Source organism: Monodelphis domestica, chromosome 1 (assembly GCF_027887165.1).
Source record: "Monodelphis domestica isolate mMonDom1 chromosome 1, mMonDom1.pri, whole genome shotgun sequence".
NCBI classification, from domain to species: domain Eukaryota; kingdom Metazoa; phylum Chordata; class Mammalia; order Didelphimorphia; family Didelphidae; genus Monodelphis; species Monodelphis domestica.
This window is the reverse complement of record NC_077227.1, coordinates 168078739-168097270: the sequence shown is the minus strand read 5'-3', so window position 1 is coordinate 168097270 and position 18532 is coordinate 168078739.

Genomic DNA, 18532 nt, shown 5'->3' with positions numbered 1-18532 from the left:
GATAGAATTCGAGATCCCAATGGATCTGGATGTTTTTCCCTCTCAGAGTTGATTTCCCTGAGATTGAGGTTTAAGTAAACCCCCCCCCCCCTCTCTTCCTCTCCTTCTTATAGGAGTTTTCTTCCTCTCCCCTTCCCCTGTGAATCTTTGTGTGAGAACCATTATTCTATTTGGTCTTTCTTTACCCCCTATTTATACATTACATTTTCCCCACATATTAGTATACATAGGTTGATATAAATGTAGTCCTTATAGAAGAGAGTTTGAGTAAAAGAAGATAACATTTTTCCCCTTTCCTTAATATTTACCTTTTCAGGTATTCCTTGCTCTTTGATTTTCGGTATCAAACTTTCCACAGAGCTCTGGTCTTTTCTTTGCAAAAAGTTGGAAGTCTTCTATTTTGTTGAATGCCCATACTTTCCCTTGGAAGTATATAGTCAGTTTTGCTGGGTAGCTGATTCTTGGTTGGAGACCCAGCTCTCTTGCCTTTCTGAAGATCATGTTCCATGCCTTACGATCATTCAGAGTAGAACTTGCAAGGTCTTGGGTGACCCTGATTGGCATTCCTTTATATCTAAATTGTCTTTTTCTGGCTTCCTGTAGGATTTTTTCTTTTGTTTGATAGCTTTGGAATTTGGCAATTACATTCCTGGGAGTTGTCTTTTGGGGGTTTAGTGTAGAAGGTGTTCTGTGAGCTCTGTCAGTGGCTGTATTGCCCCCTTGTTCTAGAATCTCTGGGCAATTTTCTTTGATTATATCTTGTATCACCATGTCCAGTTTGGTGTTTATTTCTGGCTTTTCTGGGAGTCCAATTATTCTTAAATTTTCTCTTCTCCCCCTGTTTTCCAGATCTATCACCTTGTCGGTGAGATATTTTATGTTCTCTTCTAATTTCTTGGTGTTTTGGCTTTGCTTTATTAGTTCTTGCTTTAAAGCCTGGTTTTCTTTTACAGTTTGGTCAAACTGGTTTTGTAGATGCGTGAATTTCTTTTGCATCATTTCCCACTTTTCCTCCCAGAGGGCTTCCATCTTTTTGGTCCTTTCTGATTCAAATTCTTCATGGGTTTGTGGAGAGTTTCTATTTCCTTTGGAAGATTTTGGAGAATTTTCTTGTATATCTTCTTCTATCTGCTCTGTATTTTGTATTTTGGCTCCATAGAATGTGTCCAGAGTCGCCCCTTTCTTCTTATTTTTCTTGGTATTTTGGGGCTTCTGTGCTTCTGTGGAGTTTGTCATCTCTGAACGTGGAGGATTGGCTTTTCTTGTCTTTGTCTGGTGATCAGAGGCTTTAGTCCTGGGCAGATGTTGGTTCTATGAGCGTTCCCTGGGTTAAACTGAATATGCCTCACTGGAACTGGAATGGAAGGGTCGGACCACGAGGCCACACTCTCCCCCCGGCTCGCTTTCCGGAAGTTGCCTTCAGAATCCCTGGCCGTGAGGCTGTTTCGTCGGCCTGCGGGGGGATGGGCTGCCGCTTCCCCAAGCTCCGAGAGCACAGACTTTCACTGAGACTTGGATAGCAGGATCCAGCCCGTGAGGCTGTCTTGCCCGCCCTGAGGGTTGCTGTTGTTTTGACCAGCTCTCTGCAGCGGAGGCCCCAGGCAGTAACTTTCACCCGGACCTACCGGCTCTTTGACCCACCGGCTCTTTGCAGCGGAAGCCCCAGGCAGTAACTTTCACCGGGACTGGGACTTGGGTAGAAGACCCTGAGGGTTGTTGTTCCTCAGACCCTGCTCTCTGAGCCCGGCGCGGCTGCCGCTTCCGGGAGCCTTGGACTCTGCGCTCCTACCCCTGAGGTCCGAGGGATCTCGGGTTCTGGCTTTTAAGGGGAGCCGTACCTTTTGAACCGGGTCCAGGTCCAGGAGGAGGGTTCCCAGGGTCTGTGCTGTTGATCGTTTTGAATTTCAGCGCCTTAGGAGCTTCTAGTTTGAGATCGGTCGGGAAGGGTTTTCCGGAGATCTGAACTTCAGCTTTCTCTAAGCCGCCATCTTAACCGGAAGTCTTGAGTTCATTTTTACAGAAGAAGAACTGAGTTCAATAGCGTTAAGTAACTTGCCAGGGTCACATAGTTAGCGTCTGTGGCTGGATTTGAACTCATGAAATGAGTTCCTCATTCCAAGCCCATTGTTCTATCCACTGCTCCACCTAATTGCCCAAGATTGCTTTAATTCTCATTTATGTATTCCTTCTTTGTACTCTTCTAATATTCCCTTTTTATGATCCCTTCTCCACTGGTATTGACCCCTCCTTTTCTTAAGGTGCCCAGTGTTCTTCTGTCCTTTAACTCCTTTCTTCTTACCTCTTTCTCCAGTAAAACTAGAAAAGGATTTTATGATGATTATTCATATTCATTTTTGGCATATTCATTTTTTAAAATTTAAAATCTAAATAATTTAGCATTTTTTGTATATATTGTCCTCTACAAATGTGTTTGAATCGTATCTCCATTTGAGTTGTAAGCTTTCTGAAAGGAGGCATTGGGTCTTAAAATTTTTTTGAAGCTACTACAGTACCTACGGAGAAAGGGAATAAGCATTTATATAGCATTTTCTAGGGGCCAGACTGTGCTAAGTGCTTTACAAATATTGTCTCATTTAATCTTCATGATAACCCTGTAAAGTGGGCATTATTATTATCATCCCATTTTACAGTTAAGAAAACTGAGGCAAACAGAGGTTAAGAAACTTGCCCAGGTAATGTGTAATGTAACTTTGTCCAAACTCTCAGAATGCCAACTAAATAGCTGTACTCTTGGGGCAATATAGTGGGCAAATTCCATTGAGCATGCTCAACTAGATTCTCCAACTTTCCAGTGTGGAGATGGATCCCTGGTTGAATGAACACTAGTCAGCTTCCTGAAGTAAGCAATATACTCCTCTCTGACAGCTCTGTTCTTGAGATCAGCCAGAGTGGGCAAAGATGGGACCCCAGGGGCTGAAGCTATGTTAAGAAAAGAAAACCAGAGGCTCTTCTTGTCTTTTCCTTTTCCATAGCCTCCATTACACCCTAGTAATGGCAAAGAAAGCTCTCCTTCTCTGTCCCCTGCCCCACTCCCTTCTCTTCAGCTCCAGTCCCAAAGGTAAGTAAATTCATTTTATGACCACATGACAAGTTTTGATTATTAGAAAAGGAAATTAAAAGCTTCTTACGTGTAGATAATATAAATTTTGCCAGACAAAATGACAAAAGCCAGGAAATTTGAACCTAAGTAGTACAAGACCCCCAGTTCATCTGGTGAGGTCTTTTCTTCACCTAACTTTCTTTCTTCAGTGCTTTGTTTTGGGAAAAGTAAAGTTTTTTGCCTTGGCATTCCAACCGGTGGGAACTTTCCCCAAACACATCAAACCCCATACTATGGAAAGTTCTGCGTTTGGGGAAGCAGCTTACTTTGTCTTGGTGGGGTATCCCCACTACCTGGGCTTCTTTCCCCTCCTCTGGGTTCACTTTAGATGCCAATGAGGAAATAACTTCTCCAAATGCTAGATCTATTCAGTACAGTAGTCTTTATTTCAGTGGGGTATAAAGGAAAGTGTACTCTTGGACTTGAACTTGGGAGACATAGGTTAAAATTTCTAGTTTTGCCAATTATTGCCATTTTGGCTTCAGCAAGTTATTTCATTAAAATTATTTTTTCAATGAACAATTATTTATTTTTTCTTCCTCCCTGAGTGGGGGAAGAAACAAAAAACAAAGTTCTCATAACAAATATATATATATATATATATAAGCAAAACAAATTCCCTCCCTTGACCATGTCCAGAAAACCCATTCTGCATCTTGAGTATATTATCTTTTTGTCAGGAGGTGGGTAACATGCTTCATCATTCCTTCTCTGGAATCATGGTTGGCCTTTGCATTAATTAGAGGTAATTAGTTTGTCAAAGTTCTTTGTTTTGACAATGTTATTATATATTGTTCTAGTTTCACTTACTTCATTCTGTGTCAGTTCATAAAAGTTTTTTCATGTTTCTCTGAAGCTATTGTTTTTATTGTTCTTCACAACACACTCCTACTATGTTGAAATACCAAAATTCATTCATCCATTTCCCAGTTAATACCTTAATTTCCAGGTTTTTGCCATAACATAAAAACTGCTATTAATATTTTTTATACAATCATTTTCCTTTCTTGGAAATTTTGGGGAATAGTAGTATCACTGGGTCAAAATGTTTGTACAGTTTAATTACTTATTGGATATGTTTCCAAACTGATTTCCAGAATGTTCAGGTCAATACATAGTTTCATAATTCACTAACATACTTGTTTTCCCATAGCCCCTCCAGCACTTGTCATTTTCCCTTTTGTGTTATATCTGCCAGTCAAATAGGTATATGGTAGAACCTCATAGTTGTTTAATTTGCATTTCTCTAATTATTAGTGATATTAGGCATTTTTTCATGAGGGTACAAGTCATTTCAATGAATCAATGAGCATTTATTAAGCAATTATTGGTAAGAGGGCTAAGCATAGGAATAGAAAGAAAAACCAAAAATACTTCGTTTCATCTGTAAGATTATGGAGCTAGACTTGTGACTTTTAATGTCTCTTCCAGCCTCAGTCTACCATCAGTATGAGCATGGTCTCTATTTATAGATTCTTCCTTCAAATGAGCCTGAGAGGTCTCTCTCATGGAAGTTCCCTAGAGAGATACAACAACCCTCCTTGTTCTCAGGATGGGAGCAATTAGAATTGAAATCAGTGGAAGCTTGATGGATGGTGATGTATTTGCCCTCCACCAGAACTTGACTGTTTTGGGTCCAAGACATTGAAAGGTAACTATGTTTATTTATTGAGCTATTACTGCTTGGCCTTAAAAGAGGCTGCTGCCAGGAAATTATAGAAACGTCTTTTTTATGATTATATCTTTAAGCAGAAATTGCTTTGTAACTGGTCAATATGTGGAAAGAATCCAGTAAAAGTGATATTAATTTGACATCACATATGTTTTCATAGATCTCATTGGCTATGTGGAAAGTAAGAGCCCGTTCTCATATCAGTGACATCTGTTCTTAATATCCTAAAAACTCTTTGTGCCATATACTTTTTTTTCAATAGACAACATTTTTGTGGCCATATTTTGTTATTAGAATCTATGAAATGTTGATATTAATCTGAGTGGCCTCAGTCTTCAATAAGCACAGATACAGAGTGAAATGATCTGTGAGTGCATCTTAGGGGGAGAATTCTTGAGAAGAGGCAAGATGTTTTGACATCTTTTAGAGGTTGTTTGACTTTGTTTTAAAAGTGGATTATGGAAATCCTTTGTGTTTGGGACTAGAATTTTTAAAAAGGCCCCTAAGCATCCTTGTTTCTCCCCTTGATGTTCTCTGAGCTGAATATTGTCTTCTGCTATGCTAGGAATGTTTTTCAGGTTAAAAGGATAGAGTCTAGGATTTAGGTCCACCTGTGACCTTGTTACTCCTGGCTATTAGAATTGGCCCCTAAAATGTGGTGAGTAGAAGTATATGAAATCTGTTGGTAATCTAAATTTGTGTAAATATTATGTCTCATTGTATAAGATGTGTTTATCTGCAAATAGGCTGAAGGAAAGGTGAGGAGGGAACAGGCATTTATTAAGTGCCTACTATGTGCCACGCTCTGCACTAAATATTTACTTTACAAATCTTATCTCATTTGATCCTCATAATAACCCTGGGAAGTAGGCGCTATTATTATCTAGTTTTACAGATAAAAGAAACTAAAACTGATTCAGCTTAAATGATCTGCCCAGGATCACATAGTTAGTGACTGTCTTGGGTTGGATTTGAATTCAGTTCTTCCTAACTCCAGGTCCATCTCTTTATCCACAGTGTCACCCAGTTGCTTGGATGACCCCTATACAGGGGGAAAACAAAACTTTTCTCTATTTGACCATGCCTACATTAGCAAATGGAGAAGAGATCTGGTCAAAGGCAAATCTTGGGAATCGTATGACTAAGGTACTTAACTGCTTCTGTGAGAACATTGCACAGTATGTTAGCTCCGTAAGAATGACATCCTAAATGTTGGAAACACTTGCAATATTATAATGGAGATTTCCAGTTGTAGGATAGCATTGAATTAAAGCAATGTCAGGGCAATGGTTTGCTGGTATTGGGTATAATACCCAATCTCTTCTCTAAGAACTTGAAGATAAGATTGGTTTTTAATATAATCAATTCAAGTCAGAGCAACTGAATTTAATTGTGTATAGTATGTAATAGATAAGGATAGGTAGGTGGCCCAATGGATAGAGCACTGAGCCAAGAGTCAGGAAGACCAGAGTTCAAGTCCAATCTCAGACATTAGCTAGCTGTGTGACCCTGGGCAAATCACTTCATCCTGTTTGCCTCAGTGACCTCATCTGTAAAAGGAGACAGAGAAGGAAATGGCAAATCACTTCAAAATCTTTGCCAAGAAAACCCTAAATGGGGTCATGAAGAGTTGAATAGAACTGAGATGACTGAACAACAATAACAACAATGTGTTGGATATTATGTAGAGAAAGTTATATATTCCACATCTAATTTTTCCCCCAGAGAACTGAATTTATTTAGCTAGAACTTCTTAACCTGGAAATCCCTTTAATGAATGGAGACAGACTAATCAGGCACTGAGTGTTTATAAGTGGATCCTGTGTTTATTTTCTCTTAATGTCCAGGTTAAAAAAATATCTGGTTTAACAAATCCACACCCTTTTCTGATCTTTCTAAATCCATTCATGTGAATCAAATAGATACTATTTTCTTTTCTTTTAACTCAGATGCTAAGATGATCTAGGTAAGTGGTGCGTGCCTTCTCAGATTTTTTCTTTTTTTTTTTAATTTTAAACATTATTTTATTTGGTCATTTCCAAACATTATTCACTGGAAACAAAGATCATTTTCTTTTCCTCCCCTCCCCCCTCCCACCACCTTTCCCTCTCCCATAGCCGACGCATGATTCCACTGGGTATCACATGTGTTCTTGACTCGAACTCATTTCCCTGTTGTTGGAATTTGCATTAGAGTGTTCATTTAGAGTCTCTCCTCAGTCATATCCCCTCCAACCCTGTAGTCAAGCAGTTGCTTTTCATCAGTGTTTTTACTTCCACAGTTTATCCTCTGCTTGTGGATAGTATTTTTTAGATCCCTTCAGATTGTTCAGGGACATTGCATTGACACTAATGGAGAAGTTCATCACCTTCGATTGTACCACAATGTATCAGTCTCTGTGTACAATGTTTTCCTGGTTCTGCTCCTTTCGCTCTGCATCACTTCCTGGAGGTCGTTCCAGTCTCCATGGAATTCCTCTACTTTATTATTCCTTTGAGCACAATAGTATTCCATCACCAACAGATACCACAATTTGTTCAGCCATTCCCCAATTGATGGGCATCCCCTCGTTTTCCAATTTTTGGCCACCACAAAGAGTGCAGCTATGAATATTTTTGTACAAGTCTTTTTGTCCATTATCTCTTTGGGGTACAAACCCAGCAGTGCTATGGCTGGATCAAAGGGCAGACAGTCTTTTATCACCCTTTGGCCATAGTTCCAAATTGCCCTCCAGAATGGCTGGATCAATTCAAAACTCCACCAGCAATGAATTAGTGTCCCCACTTTGCCACATCCTTTTCAGATTTTTAAAAATAAATGATATCATTACTTTTTGCTTTTCACATTACCTACATTTCCTAATTAATATATGCTCACCCCTACACTTCCTGGAGTACCACCCCCTATAATTAAAAAAAAAGGGAGAGAGAGAAGACCAAAAACCCATCAAAAGCAGCTAACATTTGAAAAGACTGCCATTATGTACAGGGAGGGTTCCATGCCCACAGTCTAACACCCCTGCAAAGAAGGAAGGGAGAGGTAACTCTGGATTTTTACACTTATTCTAAGTTTTTAGCACTCATCTATTGGCACCATAGTCTAAATCTTTATTTCTTCAGGAACTTTAAGCTTCAACTCTCTGGTCTTTCCAACTTGCCCCAAATCGAGTCCTTCTGCTGACATTGTTGAGAGACACTGTCCTTTACCTGATTCTCCCTCACCTACTATACTCAACAGGTTCCAAGTTTTGCCAATTCTATAATTTCCCTTATAAACCAGGAGTGAGCTAGTACCAGCTCTAATGAAGAGCAAGAGCTGATTGTTACATTTTCAGTGTGAGCAGAAATCCCTCAGAAATCATCAATTGCTACAATTTAGGGCTTGATTTATTATTTTGTTGATTATTGAGACTTAAGAAAGCATTAATAATGCAGATTAAATTTAAAAGTGTATGTTCATAAAATCTCATACCCTCTGATCCCCAATCCAGTTGTTAAGCATTTCCCATCACACCCGTGTATTGCTCTTAAGACACTGTTTGAGCTCAGCAGACATGCAACAGAAGGTTTAGAGGTTTAGGAAATAAAGTCATCAAGAGCCTAGAAGACTGAGGTCTGTAGGCTAATAATAGTTGGCATTTAAATGCCATTTTAAAATTTGCAAAGTGTTTTATATCCCTTTTCTTATTTGAGCCTCACAACATGCTTGCTTCTCTATTCCTGTGACTTGTGTTCCACTTTAGACTCTCATGACCATCTATATGGACTGTAAACCTTAAAATTTCTTAGACTTATGAATGTTGGAAATTTCCCCATTGGGAAATTTCATACTTAAAAAAATTTCCTACTGATAGTAAGAACTCTATTGGAATATGAAACTCCTTGGCATGGGAGGATCCTTCTCCTCCCTACTTAAGACTACTTTAGGACAGAAACCTTTTGCTAAACAATGGAAAGGGCTTTGACCTATGCTTAAGCATAGAACAGGAAGGTCTTTGAGTCATGATTGATTTTAGAATTGATACAATAGAGATACTTGGAATGACAGAACCAGGTCTTGGAAAATACAATCTCCACCCTACTCAGAGTAACAGGATTTAGGAAGGGCTGCAGCAAAGATCAAGATTTAATTATTTGAGAATATGACCTTTAACAGACATGTGCAAAGGGGACAGACCTCTGGGCGGTCCTGGGTTAAGCTAGAGCCACCATTGGCACAGGGGAGACATCGACAGTGATTGGGAGATGTGAGAACTGAGGGGAGGAAACTTAGATTTTTTGCTTAAAGATAGTGGGGTCTGAGGACTGAGGGAGGTTGATGCTCTGAAGGAGGTCTGAGAGGAGAGAGATCCTGGAGGGAGAGCTCCTGGAGAGGTCTTGAAGGGGGCTGTGGAGGGAGAACTCAGGAGGAGTCAGGAGGAGGATTCTCTGGAAACATTTCTTGAAAGGAGGCTTTCTTGAAGGTGGAGCCTGAGGTTGGCATGAGAAGCCTTACCTAGAGAGATCTTGGGTGAGTGATAAAACCAACTGACTGATTTATCTCTTAGGACTGAGGTCTAGGCCTTATTGGCTTGAGGCCCTTCATTCTTATTCCTTTCTTACTTTCTCTCTTTTTCTATTGATTAATTAGTGTATTATAAATTAAATTTCTCTATAAAACCCAGTTGGCTTGGGCATATTCATAAATTGGTAATATATTCCCTGGCGATCATCTTATATTTATATAAAACCAAGACACAGTAGAAAACATATTTCAGCAGTCATAATTGTTATATATTTCCCTTGCTCCCAAACATTTTAATTATCACATTTTATGGCTCCCACTCTCTTATCTACAACTATTTAACGCTCAAAACTATTTTAAATATAACAGGACCATTACAACAGGCTCCTAATAGATCACAGAACCATACATTTAAAGGCCATCTAGTCCAAATCCCTTTATTTATAGATGGACAAACTGAGACCCAGAGAATTTCAGCAACTTGCCCAAAGTCACAAAGGTAGTAAGTAGAAGAGGCAGGAGTTGAAGTCCCATCTAATGACTCATATTTAGAACTATTTCTACTGAACCACTTTCTATCTCTGCTTGCCACTCTTTAATTACACCACTACAAGGTTAGTCTTCTACATGTATAAATTGGTGCTATTTCAGCTCTTACTAAGAAATTTTCACTGACTTATTATTACCCACTAATTACATTTCAAACTCTTTTTTCTGGCATTTGAATCCCTTAGCTAACTGGCAGAGGGACTAGTCTTATCTCTTTCTTCTTTTTCCATTCATTTTATGCCAAATTAAGCTGCCCGCCATCTCTTGAACATGTCCTTCCCTTGACCACCTTCTACCTTTGTACCTTTGTTCACACTGATCCCTGGAATGCTATAATGATGGAATCCTTCATCCTTGAAAGTTCTCTCAAATGTCACCTTTCTCCTGAAACGTCCATTGATACCACCTTTGTCTTGAAGTTTCCATTGATGTCACCTTCTTCTTTTGAGTGAAATTTATTTTTTAATAATATCTACAAGTGCCCTCCTCCCACATCACAGAAGGTGTCATCTGGGAGACAGTCATGTTCAAATTATATCTTTATTTTCCCGCTTTTTGATTTGCTTTCTGGAGACAATATTCACAATTTAGTCTTCAAATTTTAAATCTGTATCTGTGTATGCTCTCTTGGTTCAATGTCAGTTTCTTCTTGAAGCCTCCATTGATGCCACCTTCTTCTCAGAGCTCCATTCCCACCACATTTTGATAATATCTTTAATATCTTTCCTCCCCTTTGGACCCTCAGAAGCACTCTGTACCTCTCTAATGTGCTTCTCCATCATCATGTACTATAGTTATTCTATTATAAATGCTTATTAATGCTATGAGGATAGGATTGAGTTCTATTCACACTCTATCTACTCTCAGAACCGTGCACAATGTCCTATAGAGAGGTGCTCAATAAAACCATCAAATCTAGAGATGGAAGATAATGTAGAGATTATTTTAGTCCTACCCTCCTTTTGTAGATAGATGTTGATTTGAATGGATTACTTCTCAGAAAGAACTACATATTTATTTGATCAAATGGTTCATTAATTTGTAGGTAGAAGGGATCTTGCAGGTCACTCAGTCAAGTCCTCTCATTTTACTTCTGAAGAAACATAAGCACAGAGATGGTAGGTGAGTTGCCCAAAGTCACACATTATTAATGTCTGAGACAGGACTTGAACACAGATTCCTGTGTTCCTGTTTCCAAGTTCAGTACTCTCTCAAAGACACCATTCTACATTCTTTTGAAACAGAAGATGGTAGTATGCAAAGTCTGATGAGTTCTGTGGATCCAGTTTGAGATGCCCTGAATACTCCCAGAGTTATCATGATGTTTAGGTTCACTAAAATATGCACACACACATACACACATTTCTATGTGAAATGTAATATAAATTCATCAGAGACTCGAATAAGGTATAACATATGGATAGAATTAAAAAACAACAACATAGTTTTCTTGACCAAAGGTCAGGATGTCCTGAAAATGAAATGGAAAACCCAAAGAAACTGACCACGATCCTGATTCAAACTGACAATCATTGGCTTCTAAGGTTATAGGGCATTCACCCCGAGCCACTCTAGGTCCCTTCCAGGTAAGCTTCCAAACATGCAACAAGTCAATTCAACCCGCATTTACTGAGCTGTCTTGTTTTTGTCTCCTTTTCCTCCAGTCTGCTCCACCTCTTTTTCAAAATGCTGCCTCACTCTATCCTAGTTAAAGATAGGAGCTTCCAAAACAGAAGCCACTTTCCTTTTATTTGCCCCAACTCCTTTCCACCAAAGTCCTAATAAATAAAACCTGAAATACTAAACTTCAATAAAAGTTTGAAAACCTTACAAGTTTTACATAAGTAAGTAAACATTTTTTTAAAGCAATTCCATCTTGACCCTGTAAAACTGCTGACAAGATGCCAGAGAGGTGGTGGAAGCTAGTATGCTTTGGGGTTCGTTTCTTCTCACCATTTGCACTTAAGCATTACCATGGAGTGGCAAGGAGACATTTTCCTCTGCATTCCAGTGGAACCTTTTGGAGGACAGGCAAGCTTGTTTGAGAAGGAGACATAAACACAGGGTATGTTATGAGATTATACAATTATAGATTTCGACTTAGAAGTGATCACAGAAACAATCAAATCACCACCACTCCCATTTTATAGATGAGGAAACTGAGACCCAGAGAGTCTTAGTAACTTTCTTAAGATGACAGAATTATAACATTCACAAAGAGTAAAGTCCATGTGTATGGAAAACAACAAATGAATAAAAATCATTGTCTAATAATTTCATATCAAAGAAGAAAATGAAAATGAAAAGAAAGGATACCCTGTATCTTTTAGGAAGTAAAATTGCTAAATGTCTTTTTTTTTTCCAACTCAGAGCTGACCCTGTGTCAGCTTTTCTAGTGACAACAACAGTTGATTTTTACAAAATGTATTTGAAAGATTCTACTTATTTATGAAATTTGTGAAGCTTTTTCCTCCAGTCCTCTTCAATTAATGTGACTTAATATGTATAACCCACCATTTATTCACTGTGACTAACTCAGAGGACTATAGATTTAGAGACAGATATGATCACAAGGCCATTTGGTTTGACCTCTCCATTTTCAGATGAGGAAGAACTGGGTTTCAAGTCCGAGCAAGAACCCAGTTTTGAATCCCAACTGTGTTATTGATAATTTATATAACCATGGACAAACCTTAACCTTTTCTGGCCCCATTTATAAATGAAGCATTTATACTACATGGCCTTAGAGGTCCTTTTTTTAAACTCTAAGTTTATGATGAAATTGAAACCCAAAAGAGGTAAAAAGGGCTTATCTGAGGTCCCACAGGTATCTGAATTAGCGTCCAAGCCAAATTCTCTAAATCCAACCCTCTTTTTGCTAAATCACTCTTCTTCTTGACTCCTAAAGGTTCAAGTTGTGGGACATTCTTTTGCCAAAGTAGATTGAGATGTCTTTATGCCTTAGTCTTTTATGAGTTATCTTGGAGTGAGTGGGTGAGCCACTCAAACCTTTTCCAGCTTAGTACAACTTGGCCATTATTTCTCTAGCATTTCCTAGGAAAACTAAGGCTCATGGTGACATCACACTGAAGTATCCAGGGATTTTAGGGGAGGCTGGAGGGAAACATTCAATCTAGGAAAATAAGAAAGACAAAAAAAGTGACTTTTTTTTTGGTGGGGAAGATGTGTCTGCTTTGGAATTAAGGTGTTATTCCTTGTCTTTGTGGGGATAACAGGTACAGATAATTTGTTTTTCTTCCATCACTATCTAATCTTTGTGACAAATACTAATCATATCATCTCCAGAGCTGGCCTCATTAAAAAGCAGTGAAGGTAAGTAGCCCAGGGGAGAGCCAGGGACTGGACACTGGATTGGAATCAGAGGACCTGGATTCCAATCCTGATTCTGTTACTTCCTATCTGTAAGTTCCTTTACATCTTAGCCACAGTTCCTCATCTGTAAACTGAGGGCATTGTTCTAGATGGTCTCTCCCACACACCTTTTAGAGGGGAATCAAGCCTTATATCCATCTGTTTCTGCTGTGCTACAGTTGTCCTTGCATGGAAATATCTTCCTCAGAACATCCCTGGCTCATGCTCTCTCCCTTCATACAATGCTATTTCACATTTCCTCAGTAGATGTCAGCAACAGAGCAAACATTTCTAATCCAGGAGTGGAAACTGAGGTTTACTCTAAAGCAACCCCAGCCCCAACCCCTCCATTTTAACAATGAATGTTCTCTTTGAGAGTCTTCTTGAACCAGAGGACAAAAACAGTGGAATTTCTTGACATCTAAGCAGATTCCCAAAAGAATTAGAAAGGGCAACATTTCATTTTGGAAAAAGATGATTCTGTGTCCTCAGTAACACAAACACCGACCTAGAAATTTGGGGGCTTATTAGTACATTTTTAGGATTTTCTGAATGTTAATCTCTCATTTATCCTTCAGGCAAAAGTGAAGCAATATTTTGCTTGCTGAATATTTTTTTCTTCTTTCTGTGAAGTAAATGAAAACCGTGGGAATGTTTTTCTATAATTTGATTTAGTTCTGTCTCCTAGAATGTATCTTCTATTACAGTCAATTAACCCTCTGATTACTGTCCTCAAAAGAGACTACAACATGGTCAAGCGAAAAGACTTAACCTGATTTTTCTTGCTGTAAAAGCTGTATGGTTGTGGTCTCTAGCCTGGTAATCATTATCTAATCCTTTTTAAAAAAATTTATTTATTTATTTAAAAATATTTTTCTATGTTTACATGATTCATTTTCTTTCCCTTCCCTCTTCCCTCCCCCCCACCCCCAGAGCCAACAAGCAATTCCACTGGGTTGTACAAATGATGTCACTTGACTATCTAATCCTTTTTACCTTCTTAGTTTACACCCCTCCCATCCCCAACCCTCCACACAGTATGTATGTGTGTTCTCAGGTATCCTGTTGGGGTAGGAAGGATAATGTTGTCAAACATTTTTCAGATGAGGAAATTGAGGCACTTGGCATTTAAGTCATCTGAAAGGATCAAATTCAAAGTTGGGACAATACTAATATTCAAAAATCCCCTAAATTTTGTTGCAGTGATTAGCCAATAATTCTCTTTGTCTGTGGATGTCCTGCTCAGAGGTGTGCAGTAACTTGGAGACAAAATGATTAGTGCTCAATATTACCTGTTCAGTCTTGTCATTCAATAAAAATAATAATCTCCCCTTTAATTGTGTTTTAAAGTTTGTAGTACACTTTCCATGTTTTCTCATTTGTTTAAAGATAACCTTTACCTGGATTCACTCTTCTTTTTCCAATGTATGAAGTCTAAAAGTGAAAAAAAAATTCAGGTCCAGTTTCTTTTAGTCCAATTGTTATCTTATTCCACTCGTTGCTTACCCAATATCATTTCTATCCAGGCAGTACAGTACAGTGGTATGGAAATAATGTCAGCACTGGGGCCAGAGGACCTGTACAACCCTAAACACATTCTTTAACCTTTCTAAATTCCTCCCCCTGTAAAATGAATGGACTGCTCTCTGGCTGACTGCTAAGCTCCCATCTAGCTCTATGTCTAGGACCACATGCCCATCATTCTCCTATTCTCCCATTATAGATGTGAGTTCCAAGTCCTACCTTGTGGTCATCAATAGTGGAGTGTTGGAACTTACCTGATGATGGGGGCGGGGAGACTTGTTTGGAAGTGTCCACCTTCTAAATATTGGCCAGGTCAGTTTTGTCCCATGGTTTCCTCCAATGCTGAACAGATGACCTTACCCAGAATGGGAGAACATTGGCCCATAAGGGATTTCCAACACTGGAATGAAATTAGAAATCCCCTTGCCTTAATCACACCTTTTGCTTTCCCAAGTAACCAGTTTGGGGGCTCCAGCAGGACACAATTTTCATTCGTGGACATGTGATTCATATCGTGTCTAGCTGTTTACTTATGTTTCTTCAGATGATATGAAGCTTTCTGAAATCTTTAAATCATCATGTAGATTTTGCCTGTTGTTATTTTTCTCATCATTTGTCTCTTTGCCTGTGCCCCCCTCAGCTGTGAAATTCTATTTGCTTCGAGGTCAGCCTGATGTTTCAGCTTTTCTTTAAGCTTCAGATATTATAGCTTTGGCCAACACCGAATAGAATAGAGAGATTTTCCTGCCTTTCCTCCCCAAACCAAGTCCCAAAGAAATTACTTTTTACTTCTTCAGTTGCAATCCTTCTTCATAAATAGGTTGTGGAAAGATAGATAATATCCAAGTCAATGAAAACATATCTTTATGGTATGTAGCATGGTCCCTGACCAAACTAGCTGATCTCTCTTGTTTAAAACCCAAATGTGATCACATTACCTCCTCCCCTCTCCCCCGTCAAAAAATCTTCAATAACTCCCTATTGCCTCTAGAAGAAACACAAACCTGTTAGCTCGACTTTTAAAGATCTTTGCAAACCAGCTTCCACTTACATTCTCAGACTTATTTTGTTATTTACTTGTATATAATGTTTCTTTAAAAAAAACATTTCCATCTTTTCTAGTTACTTGTAAAACCAGTTTTTAACATTTGTTTTTTAAAATTTTGAGGTCTGGATTCTCTCGCTCCCTACCTCCCCTCCCCTCCCCTAGCAATTTGATATGGATTGTACATGTGCAGTCACATAAAGCACATTTCCATATCATATTGGTCTCTGTTTCAATCAAGGAGCTGGCTAGCTTTCCCCATACACGATATGTCACCTTCCACCTTCCTGCCTTTGCACAACTGGGACTATGTCTGCAATGCATGTCCTCTCTCCCTTATCACCAAGCTGCTTTCCAAGCTCAGCTAAGCTGTCAGCTCTTTCACCAGGCCATTCCTGGTTTCCCAAATTCTTTCTCCTTGTATAACTTTTTGCCATACTTTGCATTTGTTTTAATATGCCCATAGCATTGTTGTTGCCCAGTTGTTTGTGACTCTTTGTGGCAAAGATCCTGGAGTGGTTTGCCATTTCCTTCTCTGGCTCATTTTTACAGATGAGGAAATTGAGGCAAACAGGGTTAAGTGACTTGTCCAATGTCACACAGCTAGTAAGTATCTAAAGCCTGATTAGAATTTAGGAAGATGAGTCTTCCTGATTCTAATCCTAGTGTTCGAGTCACTGAGCCACCCAGTTGTCCATATTACTTCTGTCTTTATATCCTCAGCCTTTAGTCCAGTGTTTAGCACATACTAAAGATAGGGACGAGGGCTGGACCTTTGATTTCCTTGGTATGGGGAACTCTGAATGAGAAAACTCCCTTGACCAATGCAGGTCAGCTCCTTCTTAACAATGTTCGGACTTTGGAGAGTTGCTGAAAACCTAGCTTAGAAAATGACTTGTCCAAGATCATTCAGCCAGTAAATTTAAGAGGCAGGACTTAAACCCAGTTCTTCTTGGTTCTAGGGTCAGCTCTCTGTCCACTATGACACACTGCCTCAAATGCATGCAAAGCATTGTACTAAATACTTGTTGACATTGAGTGAATGGATAATAGTATACTCCCCGAGTAGAATGAAAGGTTCTCATGGGCAAGGGCTGGTGCATCTGTGTCTTTGCATCCATAGCCCCTAAGTGATTAAGAAGCACCAGGTGAATTAAATTGAAAAGTCTGGGAAAACTGGGTCAGATTCTCCTGGAACCAGGACTTCTCAGGAGAATCAACAGATTCTGGCGAAGAAGTAGGATTCTAATTTCATTTTATTCAGTAGAAAAACAGAATTATGTGGAAATGGGGCAATATCGAATGAAAACCAGAATGTGTTGGTGGCATTCTACAGAGCCGTGTAACTAGAGCTGGAGAAGAGGGCTTTCAAACTTGTCTGAAGATCAGTGAAGAAAGCAGACCAGAGCAGGCACAAAAAGCTTTAATTACCACTTTAAGGAAATGCTAGGTGACTTGTGAGGTTTCATCTGACTTCAACTCCTGCAGCCTTTTGGGTCCATACCAAGATCTAAGTGTGTCCTGAAATTGCCAGGATTAAAATTAAGCAAAAACAGAGCCTTAGTGTTGCAAGTTGGATGGAAGGCCCACAGCATTTAAAAACACACACATACATGCACACACACATTTGGGAGAGAGGGAGAGAGAGACGGAGGGGAGGATTTATATTATACAGCACTGAACAATTATGCAACTCTGTTTGCATCAGCTGTACTCCCTGGAGCCTATAGCTGGCGAAGCCAGCTCCAAAAAGCAGAGGAAAAAGGCTTACTCAGCAGGCAGCTATGGAAACAGTTTTAGGAAATTGCTAGACTTCATAGGAGGAAATTCTGCCTTCTCTACCAACCTCTTTCCCTTTCTAAACTGACCGTGTTCAGAGCCGTAACTGGGGTGAGGTAGATCAGGCTTTGTCCCAGGGCACCAAAAATTATTAATTCATTTATTTTTGTCTTATATATTTTTATTGTATTCCCCCCAATTACACGTAATGACAATTTTAAACGTATGTTTTCTGAAATTATGAGTCTCCAATGTGTCTCCCTCCCTCCCCACTCCCAAGTTGTTTTATGCTGCTGATCTCTTCATCATATCACCTTGTCATGGCTCCAAAATGGCTAGTTATGGCTCTAATAAAAAGCATTAAGTGAAGAAGGTTCAGAAGAAATCTAATATGATATACAAGAATGATATGAAAAAAAGTGTATTTACTCTTTAGCTGCTTCTTGCCATCCATCAATATGTAACTCTTCCCCTTTTTATTTCATATTCCTCCCCTATAAATGCTCCCCTTACTATAGGCACAAATAGTCATACAGAGTATGGATTAATGGTCCAACCATTGTTATAGGCAACTTATACACTTACTATGCTTTTAATTTGTGAACACACCTCTCCCTTGTTTACATTTTCTTAGTTAGACCCAACCCACAGTTATGTTTTTCTCATGTGTTTTTGCATTTTAGGGGAACTGGAGTGCTTCTTTAATTTTATAAACAACTAAGGGCTAATGGGGCAATTTTCTGACATTCTGGCTTGGGAATTTGGAGAACCTAGAAGGTAATTTTAGACCAATGTTCTAAAACATTTACTTTGGAATTTTTCATTTTAAAAGCTATATTTAATAGCACAGACTTCCCTCCTTTTTTTAAAAAAATGATATGTTAAAGTCTTCAAAATGTATCACAGTAACTTGTTTCACAGAATAGGAAATCTAGATTATATTTTCCCTCATTGGTTTGGTACACTG